At 49.5% G+C, this 15044-nt stretch overlaps 1 protein-coding gene across 30 annotated transcripts in view; it reads left to right on the plus strand.

Moving 5' to 3' along the window:
* Positions 1 to 15044, plus strand: part of Plekha6 (pleckstrin homology domain containing A6) — a 140105-nt gene that overhangs the window by 55178 nt on the left and 69883 nt on the right. Inside the window, exon 1 of one of the 30 annotated variants that reach the window (XM_039091308.2) lies at positions 7249 to 7617. The exons of the other annotated variants lie outside the window; for them this stretch is intronic. The gene's annotated coding sequence lies outside the window, so the exon portion shown is untranslated. Of the gene's footprint in view, positions 1 to 7248; positions 7618 to 15044 lie in introns of those variants that run through there. 30 annotated transcript variants of the gene reach the window in all.

Genomic DNA, 15044 nt, shown 5'->3' on the forward strand with positions numbered 1-15044 from the left:
ATGGATATATAGTGAGATCCTGTCTCAAAAAGCAAAGAAATAAAAATAAAAACTAAGCAGTCAAGCAAATAAGCAAATGGTAAATGGGGACCAAGGTGGCCTGAGACTTCAAACGGAGTTTTGTGTTGGCCTGGCAGGCAAGGAGAAAGGGGAAATGTTTGAGATTTTCCGAACCAGACAGTAACATGTGAAAATAGGTGTTAACTCTTACCCTCCTTCTTGGAGGAAGTTTCTTTACTTGTAAATCTTAATGGCAGGGTAATAAACTCTCTCCTAGGATCCATTTCAAACCCTTCGTGGTATCAGCCCATGGCCGGTTAAATCCAGCTTCTGCAGTTGGATGTGGCTGGACAGGGCCCAGTGATCAGAAACAGAAGTTGCCCTCTCCTTTCTTCAGGAAAGGCAGAGTGTGTGTCAGAGTTCTGAGGTGAGCTGGCAAGGCTTGAGAGTGCACGAGGGCACTGAGGGTGTGGGCTGGGGTGGCTGGAGCCCCGAAGACTTAGATTTGTCCCTGAAGCAAGGCTTGTCCCTTGTTCCCAGTTGTGGCCTAGGTATTGTCCCTTTGGGACCCCCACCCCAACCCTAGGTATCAATTCAGGCTTCACTGTAAGACAGGGCACAGGTGGGTAAAAGCCTCTGCACGAGGAGATAAGGCACAAGGAAGAAGATGGATGTGCCCCAGGAACAGCACAGGACATGAGGCTAAGGGTTTGGAGAAGTCTCGCTCTGTGCTTGGGATGTGTGTTGCTACAGGACAGTGGCAGGTGTCTGTTCCTCACAGTTGACTGGCTTAGGCTGGGGGAGTGGTGACTTGGTAAAGCCAGTCTAGTCTTTCTGATGTGCCCCTGGGTTTTGCTCACAGACTATTTCCTTCCCTTCCCTTCCCTTCCCTTCCCTTCCCTTCCCTTCCCTTCCCTTCCCTTCCCTTCCCTTCCCTTCCTCTTTCTTTCTTTCTTTCTTTCTTTCTTTCTTTCTTTCTTTCTTCCTTCCTTCCTTCCTTCCTTCCTTCCTTCCTTCCTTTCTTTCTTCCTTTCTTTCTATTTTATTTTATGAGTATACCGAGGCTCTCCTCAGACACACCAGAAGAGTGCATCCGATCTCATTACAGATGGTTGTGAGCCACTATGTAGATGCTGGGATTTGAACTCAGGACCTCTGGCAGAGCAGTCAGTGCTCTTAACCCCTGAGCCATCTCTCCAATCCTCCCTTCCTTATTTCATGGACAAGTGTTGGATAGGATTTGGGAGAACTCAGACTAAAAGAAGAAAACTTCTCCTCACAGGACCCTTCCCTTCCTCCCAGGCTCCCAGAGCAAATGGGACGTTCCATTTAAAAGGTGAAATAGGACAAGCTGAGCCAGGTGCTCTCCCAAGACGGGTTGGTAAGAAGGGCCATTTCATCCTGGTCTTGAGCACACCCACGCATCCTCACCTTAACTGCCAGAGTGGCCAGACAGGGCTCTGGGGGCAGGTAGAGAGGTCAGGCAAGGAAGCAGCCTTTCAGAAGGCTATTCCTCTAGACCCCTTCACTTGTCCACCCAGTAGGGTTGCCAGACCCACATTTCTAGGAGCCTGATTAATACTGTGAGCTGCAGAAATTGCACCCTGTGGGAGTGTGAAGTCTGTAGGAGGGCAGCTCAGGACACTTCTCTGCAGTCAGGCAAACAACAGGGACCTTTCCAGGAAGCTAGGGGAGAGAGAGCTGTCTGTGAGAGGCTCCTGGGTGGCTGTTGGCAGGCAGCTTGAACCGGTTTTGCATTTGCTGTTGATTGCTTAATTAGACACCCATGCGGCTCTCCCTGCTAATGACCACAGCTCCCAGAAACTATCCACAGACAAAGTGTGCGTAGTACATGGTGTTCTCTAGGGCAGCCACCCGAGAGCGAGTGTCGCACAGGCAGAGCACTGGTAATTCCTCTGGTCCTCTTGTTAATGAAGGATAAGAGGAAGAAGCAGGAGGCTTAGGACTTTCTCTGTCTCCGGTAGTCTTCTGTGTGTGCACACCAAACCCCAGGCTAAGATCTCCCCTCCTGGGAAACCAGCAGGGCATCCCAGTGTCCACAAAGTCCCTGAGCCAAGTGCTGGAAAGTGCTGGGTCTGACAAACAGTGGTGCACCATGGTGGGTGCAGCCAATGTCTCCCCGCACTGGTGAGACAGCATGGAGAGAGAGCTCGTGGGAACTCTAGCCACACCCCATCTCTGGGGACTTAGAGCACCAGTTGCCTAGACAGTCAGGAGCACCCAGGAGTTGAAGCTGGATTTGGAAGTGAATTAAGGGTTCTGCTTGTAAATGTTTCTGAGCTTCCAAGAGGGCACACACGCTACAGGACACACGATGGTGATTTGCTGGTTTGGGGCCGCCTGCACTTCAGTTTGCCTTTCTTCTGTGTCTATTCTAAGAGCTCTTCAGTGCATTTGCCTAGGAATAGGACCGCTGGGACTCTGGACAGAAGACCCCCCAACCCTGCTCCCTGTCCTCCCGGCTGAGCCGGCCAAATGTTTGTTCAAGAGCTAGACTGTGCAGAGAACTTGGCAGACCCCAGGGAAATGTTGCATTTGTGTTGCTCAGGCAGTGGGCAGCCTCAGTGCTGCAGCCTGCTGTGAGCCCTGCGTACAGGCTCCTACACAGGCTGAGGGCAGGCGACAGGCCACGCTCTTCCTCCTCCTCTGGTGGCTGAGAGGCGAGCCTTTTGGGTCTGGATGGTTTTTGGCCTGTTTTTCCCCAAGCCAGGAAAAAATGGATACCTCCAGAGGGTAGAACCTGCCAAGGCCTGCGTGCTGTTCCTCTCTTCCCTGCTCGTGAGCTCTGTCTTGGGCTTGGGAGGAGGCTTGCTGAAAGGGAGTGGAGGGAGGGAGACAGAGGAAACAAGTAATTCCGCTAACAGTAGTCTGACTGCTTTCATGTTGGGGAGCAGGAAAAGGACTAATAGTCAGTTTTATTCAATTAAATGTGTGTGTGTGTGTGTGTGTGTGTGTGTGTGTGTGTGTGTGTGTGTTGAGTGCATTTGTGCAGGTGTGTATGCAGGTGTGCTCACTTGTGTGAGTGCATGGAGGGTAGAGGTCATCGTCGTGTGTATTCTTATCTTTATTATTATTATTATTATTATTATTATTATTATTATTATTAATTGAGACAGTTTTTTTTAATGAACTTGGGACTTGCCATCTGGGCTACGCTGACTGACCAGCAAATCCCTGGAAGCTACCAGTTCCTACCATGCCAGCACTGGGGTTACAGTTTCCTGCACCAGTGCCCAGTTTTTTATGTGGGTGTCGAGGATCTGAACTCAGATCCCTTTGCTTGTGTAGCAAGCCCTTGGCCTGAGCTATTTCCCCAACCCCTTGACAAACATTTAAACATTTTTTTTGTATTTTTTTTTTTGGTTCTTTTTTTTCGGAACTTGGGACCGAACCCAGGGCCTTGCGCTTCCTAGGCAAGCGCTCTACCACTGAGCTAAATCCCCAACCCATTTATTTGTATTTTTTTAAATGTAGTGTGTGTGCATGTGCGTGTGCGTGTGCGTGTGCACATGCCCACCCGTGTGTTTTTGTGTGTACACATGCCACCTAACATATGTAGAGAATAACTTCGAGGAGCCAGTTCTTTCCTGCCGCCATGGGATCCGGGGATAGACCTCAGCTCACCGGGCTTGGCTGCAAAGGCCTATCTTTATCAAGCCACCTCCATGGTCTTCAATAAACACTTTTGTGCAAAGGTGTTTCCAGTTCCCAAGACCCAGTGATTCTGTCTTTAAAAATCCTTTGAACATTTTAGAAAGAATACTTGAAAACTCATTAAATTTGGCAATTTTCGTTAAGCCCTCGGTTCCATATTCAAGAAACCTTACTGTTTAGGTCCAGAACTAGAAGTGATGTGTAGAAGCAGAAAAAGCTTTGTGGCCGCACTCTGTAGTAACGGGCTGTGCTGTATCCTGAAGCTGTGAGCCTGGGGCAGGTGGAACTGTCTTCCCTCTGCTTTTCCTGCCTTGTGATTCTGGGGTCACTCAAATTCCCCCACGTCCAGAGAGTGGGGGTTCTCACTTGTACAGCACCAGAGAATGGAATTCCAGGAGGAGGTTTCCCCTGGCTTCCTTGTCTAGAGCACAGCCTTGTGTTTGTTGGTCCAGTTTCCACTCTGACACCCCTTTTCTCAACTTTGACTTCTTTCTTCCCAATTAATTGATTTTATTTTATTTTTTTGTGAGGAACTTTCCCAAGGCGTTGACTTTTGTGTGGTCCTGTCTGGCCATGTATCTTAGAACCACTTTTTCTCCTACGTGGATATTTTTATATTTTCATTATTTGTTTAGTGTGTGTGTGTGTGTGTGTGTGTGTGTGTGTGTGTGTGTTTGTGTGTGTGTGTGTGTGTGTGCGCGTGTGCGCGTGCGCCTGCACATGCCTTGTGGTGCACATGTGGGAGTCAGGGGATAACTTTCTCCAGCCATTTCAGGATTCCAGCTTATACAGAAGACCAGTTGAAACACCTAGCCTCATGGGACTGAGCAAATACTAGGTTCTTGGACTTCACAGCTGACCATTGTTGGGTTAGTTGGACTGTAGACTAAGTCATCCAGTAATTTCCCTTGATACACGGAGACATTCCACAAGCTCTGTGACTCTAGAGAACCCTGACTAATACAGGCTCCCTATCTGACCAGGCAGTCCACCTTAACAGGTGAGTCCAGGCCAATGAGAAACCCTGACTCAAAAGAATAAAATCCTACCCAGGCTGTATGGGGGTGACGGGATGACTGGGATGACTGCTGGGCTGAGGTGTAAGTGGCGCTGAGAGTGCAGGCCCAGTGGGTCTTGCACTTGACTACCATAGGGGTGAGAGGCTAGGCTGAGCTTCAGCTGTGAGTCCATCTGACTACAAGACAATGGTATGGAAGGAAGGGAGAAAACAGGGATCCCACTAACGATTGCTTCTAACGTGTTGGCTCTAGTGCTCAGGTGGCTCAGGGAAGTATTTCATGGTGCACGCTCTTAATCCTAGCCCTTGGGAGGCAGAGGTAGGTAGATCTTCGCATTCCTACGGTGCAAATGTAGGATCCCAGAGGGAGACCAGCTTGGTCTACATATCAAGTTCTATATAGACTTTGTACACACACACGCACACACACGCGTGCACACACACACACACACACACACACACACACACCCACACACAGGAGAGAGGGGGGAGGGAGGGAGGGAGAGAGAGATTATTCCATAAAAGTCTCCCTCCTGCTTACCTCAGATCTACCCCAGTCCCCCTCTTAGGAGCGGTCTCCACTACCTGTGTATACTGTGCTCTTCCTAAGATACCTAAGCTACACTAAGCTGAGGGATAGGTCTGCTAAGTGTGATTCTGAGCCAAACGCAGCCTACTATCTAATTTCGTGTGCTCTGCAAGGTAACAATGGTATTTATATTTTAAATACCTGGAAAAACACCAAAGTCAGAATATCATTTTTGTCAGCAGCTCTCTGGGTGCTGGGTACTGAACTCTGGTCCTCTACAAGAGCAGCCAGTGCTCTTAACCACTGAGCCATGCTCATCTCCAGCCCTTGAACACGATTTTGTACATATAAGAACTATATGAAATTCAAATCTTAGTGAGCACAAGGAGAGTTTTGTGGACACGCCCATGCCGGCCCACTTCTGTCCATCTGAGTGCTCTCCTACCCTGGGAGAGCTGATTTGGTGCAATGGAGACTCTGTGTCCTGGAGCTATACATCCACACCTTAACCTAACGTTTGGTGACTTCAGGCAACTTCAGGTTCTAGGCAAGTACAACCACATTGGTACTCACAATCCATTTGTAACCCAATAATGGGGATGAAGCTCAGTGGTAGGGCATTTGTTTAGAATGGAGAAGTTCCTGGAATCTCCAGTCACTCCCCACACTGTTTCAATTCAAATAGTAGAATACTAAATTGATTTCGCCTTCCGCTCACCATCTCTTGGAGATCATGCCACATCAACCTGATGATATCGTCAGAGGTGGGGCGAAGCTTCATTTGACTTTTAGAAGTGCTGAGTTTAAGGTGAAGCCTGGTTACCCTCCTGGGAATGCTCAATAGGAAGTTGGACTCCTGGAGACTCCCTCAAGCTTGGAGCCTGAAGATGGAGATATGAGAGACAGCTGCAGGGAGACCGGCAACCCGAGTCTGTCACCTTGGCCTGCAGATCAAAGATTTCCCCCAGCAGAAGGGAAGCATTGCATTGTGCCGACTGTGCCAGGGACACCCCAGAGGTCACCAGGCCGGCTGTCAGAAAGTAGACAGAGAAACACGAAACCAACCCCCGAGGGAGCAGCAAATAGTAAGGCACTTGACCATCTCTCCTGAGTCAGAAGAAAACCAATAAAGCCGTGTGTGGCGTTGTGATGGGGAGGGACAGTGGGTATCTGCGGAGTGTCTGATGTACTCTTTGTGCCTGGAACACCTCCTCTCATGGAACTGGTACCCTGAGGTAGTATCATTAACGTCGTTTTATAGATGGACATTCAGATTCAGAGGTGAAAAGATCATCCCCCAAAGTCGGGGAGTAAAGCATCAGGATTTAAAGCTCCCTCTTTGCATTCTGCCAGCCAAGGATGCCAAGTCAGGCTGGCAGGCCCTCTTGGCTTTGCCAGGCCATCTCATTTCCGGCTTCTACATTTGTCACCACGACTGCTACAGCTTTTTGCCGTTCTCACATGCTCTGTGCAAACGTAAGGGAAGGGGGTGGCCCTGTGATGGTGCAGTGCAGAACCATGGGAAAGGAGAGGACCAAAAGGTGCATTTAAAAAACTCCTGTCTGTGGGGTTGGGGATTTAGCTCAGTGGTAGGGCGCTTGCCTAGCAAGCGCAAGGCCCTGGGTTCGGTCCCCAGCTCCGAAAAAAAGAAAAGAAAAGAAAAAACAAACAAACAAAAAAAACCTCCTGTCTGTCAGACCCACATCTATAACCAGAACGATAAAAGAACATTCTTTCTTGATCCAAAAAAACAAAAAACAAAAAACAAAAAACAAAAAACAACAACAACAACAAAAAAAAAAACCCCAAAACCCTGAAAATCTTTGCTCCTAAGCTGGGAGCTCGGCCAGCACTGTTTTGGCTGTAACCACTTTGGTACCTGGAGCTGCTGGGGGGACTGGGGTTGAAAGAGTGGTAGACAGCTCCTGGCAGGACTCTCTGTGTACTTGCTCAGTTCAGGAGCGACTGCAGCTAGGGGGCTGTCTGCTACCAGGGAGCAAGCCAGAGGCACCGGAAGGCAAGGCGGGCGGGCGGGCGGGCGGCAGGCTGCAGGCTGAGGAGCGGGGCTGTGCTTGGTTATGTAGGGACCCGGCCAACCCGAGGCTTCATCTTCCATCACTTTCTCAGAGCCCTTCGCCTGGGTTTTCAGCCAGTGTCTCTTCGGTTAGCACCGGAGCAAAGGGAGAGAGAGAGAGAGGGCGCGAGTCTCACGTGAAGACCGGGGAGAGTCTTCAACCCCGGCCTCCTTCTCTTTCTCATGGGAGCTGGAGCGGAGGCAGCTGTCACAGCTGCCACCACGGGCACCTTTCTCCCACCACGGGCACCTTTCTCGGAACAGGATTATTGCTTCTCTCCTTCCCAGTCAGCGAGTGTTCTGCGTCTCTGGGCACGAAAGGTAAAATTAGGGATCGTGGAGGTCTCTTAGCTAGGAAGGACGGGGGCTACTCAGACCTTTCAGGGAACACCAGAGAGGACTGTGTCACAGTAAAGGGGTACCCCTTCATAGCAAGGGTGCAAGTCTCCTTAACCCCCTCTCCCTGCTTCTCTCCTAACAAATATGACCCTAGATCCCTCATCCTTGGGGCCTCCCATGGAGATCTCTCATGTCTGGAATGAAATATGAATATCTATGTAACTTGGAGTAAGGGATCCCAGAGGGGCCTTACAGAGTGGGCCTGTACTGGGGTGTCCAGCGAACTCATGTCTCTGGGAGAGCTTTGGTGTGGCAGGCACTTGGCTCTCCCCTGCCCCTGCCCCCCAGTCTGGTGTAGCTAACTAGCCAGTGGCTTCTGGCTCGATCTCCCTGTACAGTTACTTTGAACCAGCAGGAAGAGTCAGAGCTGTGAGAGACAAATGCCAGGAGCACTTTCTTCCCAATGCAGGGCAGGAGGGAGGCCAATGCCTTAGGTGGGTGGGGCTGGCACTATGCCTGGATACAGATATTTGGACGGGAAAGTGATTAGTGGCCGAGGGCGAGGCTGGCTGAATGCTGTTCTGGGTTTGCGTGTTATCTAGCTGCAAGAGGCAGAACTCAACAAACTACCTAATAGAGGCTGATGGGCAGGCGGCTTTGATTTGCTGCCAGGGCCCATTTGAACAGCAACTGGCCTTGTGGGCAGCGCATGCTGTGAGGCAGGATTTAGCAGGGATCTGGCTGGGAGGGTGGGTGGGCCAGGATGAATGGGGTTCAGCAGGAACGTGGAAGTGGGTTTTGAAAAGTAGATTTGGGGGGTGCTGAGATATGTATTAGAAGAACTAGAGACAGCCGTGGAATGGTTGGAAATGGATAGCAGAGGGTGCTGGGGAACCCCAAACTCTGATGATCTAAAGTCGCAACCACCCAGGAGTTCTCTGCTCCCTGTGGAGATGTAATCTGGAGTGGAAAACCAGGGTTGCCGGCTGCCTTTGAGGAAATCGGTGTGACAGGGAGTGTGAATCTGGCAAAAACATTTTGGACACAGGAACCCAGTGCCATTAAACCGGGGTCGGGATAGCATGGGCAGACAAACTGCTCCTCACTACAGTGTAATTAGCACTTTGTATGGTGTGGCTATTTTTCAAATTATGGGACTTTAAAGAAAATACTTCTCACTTATGTCATCAGCTTCTTCTAAATAGAATTTCCAGTGTGGACTGCTTGGTAGAAGCCTCTGCGTAGGGTTCCAGCCCACAGGCAGCAGTGACAATCATTGGTTGTACCAGTAATCCAGCTCAGACCCACAGCAACATGTGTGCACTCTGCTGTCCTAGCCAGTGTGGACATCAGCAACATGTGTGCACCCTGCTGTCCTAGCCAGTGTGGACATCAGCAACATGTGTGCAGCCTGCTGTCCTAGCCAGTGTAGACATCAGCAACATGTGTGCACTCGCTGCTGTCCTAGCCAGTGTGGGACATGCATTCTCAGTCCTCCCTCTTTTGGCACTGCATCAGGTACAGGATGGGGTAAAGGAAGAAGGGAGCCACCTCTGGCCCTGGATAGGACTCCCTGTAATAAGGCAGTGCAGTGCAGATGAGGAAGAAGCTAAAAGACGCTGCTCTCTGTAAGTCGGTGGGAAGAAGCAATAAACTCACGATCCAGTTTCTAATCGTTATGCTGGTCCTGGTGCATGTCCCTCTGGTCACTCAGCCCTCGGCTCCATTCTGTATGTGCCCCCCTCTGCTTGTTCACTCCAACCCCACCCCTCAGCCAAGTGGAGAAGCCCTATTCTGTGTCCTCCACCTGTGTCTTGCTGATGGGATGCTCACTGCCACACCCACAGCCTACTGTATATCTCAGGTATTATTTATCACTTCGGCCACATTGTCTTTCTGTCTTCAACTTGTACAGTAAAGAGGTCAATAAAATGAGGGTCTCATAGAAGCGTGGAGATCCAGGGTGGAGAAGGAGTCTCGGTGAACATTAATTCATAAAATAACCAAACTGTTTCTGGTACTCTGTAGTTGGCATGGTATCTTCCCAGAGTCCAAGCTAGCATGCTTGTGGTTTCCACCCCCACCCATTGCCAGCACCAAGGGAGGTCAAAATTTCTAAAATTTGGGATCTTTTCCTTAACTTTCAGACTCAAGCTAGAAACAGACATAGAGAGGTCGGCTGTTCTTTGAGCCCCAAGTTTTCAAGTTTTGATCTGTGACAGATAAAATGAATTGAGAAAAATAAAGAGAATGTATTTCTCTTCTTCTTCTTCTTCTTCTTCTTCTTCTTCTTCTTCTTCTTCTTCTTCTTCTTCTTCTTCTTCTTCCTCCTCCCCCTCCTCCTCCTCCTCCTCTTCCTCCTCCTCCCCCTCCTCCTCCTCCCCCTCCTCCTCCCCCTCCTCCTCCTCCTCCTCCTCTTCAAGTCAATGTGTATGAAGGACTTCTCTTGCAATACAAGACATGTTAAAACATTCTGAGGTTACAGCTTTCTGTCTTTTCATGGGTGGATGGTGAGAAGAGACAGTAGTTGGGCTTTACGATTTCCTTATTTGGCAAAAAACAAAAAGTTGGCAACCTTACATTGGTTCCTCAGATTTCAATATTTGAAGTTTTACTGGCCCATGAAATCCAAAGATTTTGCCTCCAGGATTTTCTCTAAGCAGTCCCTCTGCTGAGGCCTCCTCTGTCAGGCAGGCTCAGATTCTGACCCCATTCCAGTCCCCTTTCCCGATGAGCTCAAACTGAGTTGTGGCTTCCTTGTTCCCAAGATGAAGGAGGTTTCCTCTCCAAAATAAGGCCACTAGCCAGGGGTCAGCAATTACTTCCTCTTCCATGTCCTGAATGACACCAATGGAGGCTTTTCTTTCCAAGCTGCTGGCTGGGGCTTGCAGTTCCTATCCACAGTCATCTTTTAGAAGTGATGACATCATCTGTCCTTGGAAACCACAGAGGGGATTTGTGGATTATATTTTGAGAGCAGTACAAGGTCTGTTTTGCACTTGGGGGTCTTGGTACCTAGTGTCAGTCATTCAGAAACATCTCTTTATGTGGTCAGAGAGAGGACATTTACAATGCTGGGAGGCTCAGCTTTTCTAGAGCTCCCAACTATAGGCCGTAACTCTTCCAAATTGGAGGCTCCCAGAGGCATTAGAACATCAGAATCATTCCCCTTCTGAGGACTTAGACCTGAGATTCCGACAGATGTGTCAGATTCCCCATGCAGATCCACAGTTAGCAGAACCTCAGGCTTGTGGTTTCTCTGAACATGTGTGTGGACTTGTAGGTGCAGAAGCGTTGGGGAGAGATTAAGTTGGAACCACCCTGGAAATTGAGCCGGGTTCTCTTTTTTTGAGGTGCATTCTTTGGCCCTTTTTTAGAAGCACAAGATCAGGCTCTTCTAGTTCAAGAAAATTCTAAATTAGGAAAGTTGTTACGTTGAGGGAATACGTGGTGGATTGTAAGCTCTCCTTGGGCATGGAGAAGTGTGGTGAGCTTGTCTGAGGTTGCAAAGGGCTCTGGTCCCGGAGGCCAAGCCCGGGTGCCAGGTCCATGCTCTGCAAGGTTTCTGGAATGGTAAAGGCTGAACCTGGAGCTTCTGACAGATCCTGTGGGCTGTTTGGACTCGCTGGAGTCAGGGGAAGCACAGAAAATGAAAAGCAATCCAGGAACTGAACATCAAAGATCTCAGCCATTTGAGAGTACAAAGTAGAATGGACCCGTCTCATGGTTCACTGGAGTTTGGGGAAGGCCAGTGACAGGCGACAGATACTTTTCTTAAGTCATCTCTGGTCACTTCTACTGGCGGCTTTCCTCAAAAAGTCTCTGATACGAGCTGGGTGTGGTGGTACCCGCCTTTCATCGCAGCACTTGGAAGATGGGGAGGTGGGGCTCTGTGAGTTGGACACCATCCTGTTCCACACAGTGAGTTTCAACCCAGTCGGAGATAGTGAGACCCTGACTCCAAACAGGAAACTAAATGAAACAACACAAAACAGAAATCCCCTATTGCTAAGGGTTCCCAGCTCCTCGCTGGAGTTGAGCCCGGGGCCTTGCTCCTGCACCACCATGGCGATCCACTCCAAGATCTTTAAAAAAGAAGTTTGTGTGTGTGTGTGTGTGTGTGTGTGTGTGTGTGAGAGAGAGAGAGAGAGAGAGAGAGAGAGAGAGAGAGAGAGAGTGCTTCTACATATGGGTGTGTGTACAGGAGTCCTAGTGCATCCAGGGTCCTGAGGGCATTACAGGTAGTTATGAGCTATATGACGTGGGTGCTGAGAGCTCATTTCTGGTTTCTAACAAGAGCAGTACGTGCTCTTAACCATCGAGCCACCTCTCCAGCACCCCCCCCGCAAGATCTGTTTTTATTTTGAGATAGGGTTTTACGATGCTACTCAGACAGACCTTGAACTCGATATGTTCAAGAGAGGCCTTGAACTTGTGATCCTCTTGCCTTCCTTCCATAATGGCTAGGGTTATGGGCATTCAGCACCAAGCTTGGCTGATAAAATTTCCTCCTGGCTTTGACTAGGTCTAGAATACAGAGTCAGAGAGTCCAGCCAAATTCTTGGAGATAAGAATTTCCTGAAAGATATTGGAGCCGGGAGGGCAGATATGTGAGCCGTGCAGTGTGGCATGCCTTCTTTGGGATGCAAAGGTCAAGAAGGGCCTGCCTTCACTTTTCAAGCTTTGCCATGGGACCTAAGGCCCCAGCCTCTAACCATGCATGACAGCATGGCTTAGCCACAATACGGTGCACTGTTAACCACACACAGTAGTTCTTCATGTGTAGACAGTGGATCCTACCCAGGAACTTCAGGGAGACCTCACTGTTCTGCCAGACGGAGCTTATGCTACCAGAGTTAGAAATCCGGCCAACGGTTGATGGCTATTGGGAGGGTGACTTGAGGTAGCAGGTGGCTTGAGGTAACAGCATGGAGCTATGTGTTGGGCAGATCCAGGAAGCCCATTGGGATGACCAGGTCTCTAAGAAAGTTGATCATAGACTTCTCATCAGCAAGTCCCTAAAATGAGTGATTAGAGCCAAGGGACTTGAAGAGAGGAATTGCTCAACATGACTTGCTTGTTGACTAGAGCTGGCTTCCCATATTAAAATCTCCTGGGGCCATGAGATGGCATCAGGAGAAACGTGCCAAACCTGTTCCACTGGATGGTGGTGTGTTTGCTCCCCCTATCCCCCGCCCCCCTTCACCTTCGGAACACCCCATCTTCAGCACCTCCTAATGCTCAGAATCCTTTCCTCCCATTGGTCCAAGTTCCCACAAGCTCAGATCCCCCTTCTTTCAGTGTTTGCCGTATTTGGGCCATTCATTCCCCCCGGGGATGTCCATAGGGCACAAATGGTGCAGATAACGCCTCGAGAAGGTGGAGAAAGCGCTGGATACCCATGAGGTGGGGAGCTGGGAGGCATGTTTGGAATCTTCAGGCATGTCTATACCTGAGGCTCAACCAAATAACAGCACCGCATCACCTCTGCCAGATCCACTCAGGGTAGGCAAGCAGCAGGCTTTCGGAAAGGGCTGGGCTTCGCCTTTTCCCCCCAACCTCATGCCAACTTGAATTCCAGAGAGGCAGCTGCAGATCCCAGGAACGCGGAGCCCCTCTCAGGTTGGTGACAAGGTAGATGGCTGTCAGCATCTTTAGCTTAAATAACTCTGACGATTGCCCTGAAACCTCTGTCCTGGCAGAGAGGACTAGAGAAGGGGTTTATATAAATAGCTTCCCACTCCTTTGCCAGGGAGGCCCTAAGGATTTTAGGGTGATAGGCACAGTGCATACACTATACTACGTACAAACCCAGCAGAGTCTGGAGTAGTTTCTCAGCCATTTTGTTTGTTTGTTGCTTGTTTGAGCCCTGGCTGTCCCGTAACTCACTCCGTAGACCAGGTTAGCCTTGAACTCAGAGATCTGCCCCCTTTTTCTTCCCTAGTGCTGTGATTAAGGCATGTGACAATGCCTGTTTTCCACAGTCATTTTAATGTGTCTGTGGCGAGAATGATTCTAAGAGTCGCAGAAGTGGAATAGAGGCTGTAAGGGGACTCAGGCAAGGTCAAGTCATGTTTTGTTACCAGATAGGTTCTAGTCTGGTTGTTGGTTACTGCCCAGATCAGGGGAAAGCCTGGTCTGGGGTGTTCTCGGATTTTGGAATGCTTTGAAGTCACTGTGACCGGGTAGTGTCTTATGTAATCTTCTAGGTCAGAACTAATCTTCCCATTTCACAGACAAGGAAGCTAGGGCTCAGAAGGACTTAGGACTCGGCATAGGTTTGTTGGTAAGCACCTGAGCTGTGATTCCAGTCCAGGTCCATTTGTCATGGAGCCGGGATTTTTCCACTGCGGCCTGAGTCTTACCTCTCTGCGTATGAGTGAGGGAGAGATGGGAGCATCCTTGGCTTGGAATTTCTCCCCACTGGGAAGGTGCTTTCTGATACGCATCACTTGTCAGCTTGTATATTGACTTCTGCGATCCCAGTAGGCGAAAAGCTCAGCCGTGAAGCTAAAGTTGAGCTCAGTTTGTGGCTCATGAGGAGAATCCAGCTGGCTTTGTGGGGGCCGTGAGAGCCAGGAACAAGTGCGATCATGTGTAGTGAGAGAAGAGCCATCCGCAGTAGAAATGGTTCTGCGCAGAACTACTAGGATAGTAGACTACTGGAGGAGTCTTGCATGGTGTTGGGCCATCCGTAGAGGAGTTTGCGAGCATTGCTACTCCCAGATAAACACAAGAAGGGATGTGCAGCTCGAAGCAGGGGAAATTCAATTAGAGGGTCTCACTGGTCTTCATTAGCAATGTGAAAAAAAAAAGGAGCCAAAGGAAGTGCTAATTCAATCTGGTGATGACACAGCCTGCTTTTAACTCTTCATTGGAAAGATGGACATTGCTCTGTTGTTTGGACGATGGTGTGGGGGCATGGGAGATGCCATGGGCTCACCTACCTTCTCAGTGCTTTCGGATGGCCACTCCTATCTCGAGATGGCAAGAATTGAACTCTGAATATCCAGGTCCCTCTGCTCATGGTATTTCTCTGTGCAAAAGAGCCTGCTGTCAGTGAACTTTAAGCAGTATAAGGCCCAGACGATCTGGAGAAGGTATGGCCTGAGCTGTCTGTGTTCCTCACTGGGAAGCTATTCAGTGAGAATGGTGGTTAGTTGGTTGCTCCAGGAATAAGAAATAACTGCTCCAGCCAATTGCAGAATGGAAAGTGGGGGTAAGGATCTTCATAGAGGGACTGTTGGATCATGGAGCTGGTAGCAGAAAGGTAGACATTCTTAAAGACTAGATGGGCAGATAGGACCCTGTGGTCTGGAAGAATCATGAGACTCTAAGACAGCAGAGGACCCAGGGTGCTAGGCTTGTCCTCTCTTCAATGATGCTGTCCTCCGGCTCTGTATCTCAAA

The sequence above is a fragment of the Rattus norvegicus genome, chromosome 13 (genome assembly GCF_036323735.1).
Source record: "Rattus norvegicus strain BN/NHsdMcwi chromosome 13, GRCr8, whole genome shotgun sequence".
Taxonomy (NCBI): domain Eukaryota; kingdom Metazoa; phylum Chordata; class Mammalia; order Rodentia; family Muridae; genus Rattus; species Rattus norvegicus.